The sequence below is a fragment of the Melanerpes formicivorus genome, unplaced genomic scaffold (genome assembly GCF_026170545.1).
Source record: "Melanerpes formicivorus ecotype bairdi unplaced genomic scaffold, bMelFor1.0.p_v2 SCAF_490, whole genome shotgun sequence".
Taxonomy (NCBI): Eukaryota; Metazoa; Chordata; class Aves; order Piciformes; family Picidae; genus Melanerpes; species Melanerpes formicivorus.
In genome coordinates this window covers 55,001-55,983 of record NW_027142842.1, presented here as the reverse complement: position 1 = coordinate 55,983, position 983 = coordinate 55,001, and positions in this window count along the sequence as shown.

Sequence of the window (983 nt, the reverse complement as noted above, 5' to 3'; positions counted from 1 at the left end):
CCGAGCACTCCCAGGGCAGCGCTGCCGAGCGGCTGCTCCAAGCCACCCGCCAGGCGGCTGGGCAGGGGTCCGTCTGGCTTCTCGGTGGCTTTCGCCCGGGTCAGAGAGGGGACCCGCGGGGCCGAACAAAGGCGCGGCGGTTTGGAGCGGCCGCTGGCGCACCCTCAGCGGTGTTGGATGGGTTTTGCTCGTCCGTGAGCCGGAGCCCAGCCCGGGCTCGGCAACGAAAGCGGGGAAAAGAAAAAAAGTTGACGAGTGGCTGGCGCCGGCCACTGCCGAAGTGTGGAACCCCCGAAGCGAAGTTTGCCCGGTGGGGCACGGGGGCAGAGAAAGCCGGGGAGACGTGGTGCCGGCGTCGGTCCCACCAAGAATGGAAAGCAAGCCCGTCCAGGCACGGCGAGAGAGAGCCCGGTAAGGGGCAGAGAGAGTTCCCAGCACTGGACCCTCTTCACGGGGGTTCCCCCCCATGGCCAAAGCCGCAGCCCGCGGGGGCACGGCATCTAAGGGAAAAGCCAGCGGCGGTGACTGGCCACTCGTATGCTATGGAGCCCGGCATGGGGGGAGGAGGGCAAGCCGGTGCCCCAGCACGGCTTCCTCCTGGCTCCAGAGGGGCGCCCCGTGATGGAGATGTAACTCGGTGCAGCTTGAGGGAAAATGCAAGCCCACGTTTCGGGGAGGCAGAGGTGCCCTGTGAGCCGGTGCGGCCCGGTGCAGCTTGCCCCCCCCCCATCTCTGGAGGGCGCCCCGTTTGCTCCTCCGGCGTGTTGCCCGCACGCCGAGCCCCGTGCCTGCTGGCTGCTCCCGAGGGCGGTGGCGGGTGCGCGTGGCTGTGTCTGTCCCAGAAGAGCGAGGCCGTGGGGCCTCCGCTGGCTTCCTTTCCTTCTGTCCTTGATCGATGAGGCCTTTCGGGTCGCGTCGGAAAGGGCCCCCGGCCGGCAGGGCAAGGGCGGTCTTCCTTTCCACTTCGCTTCCCGTCGCGTGTG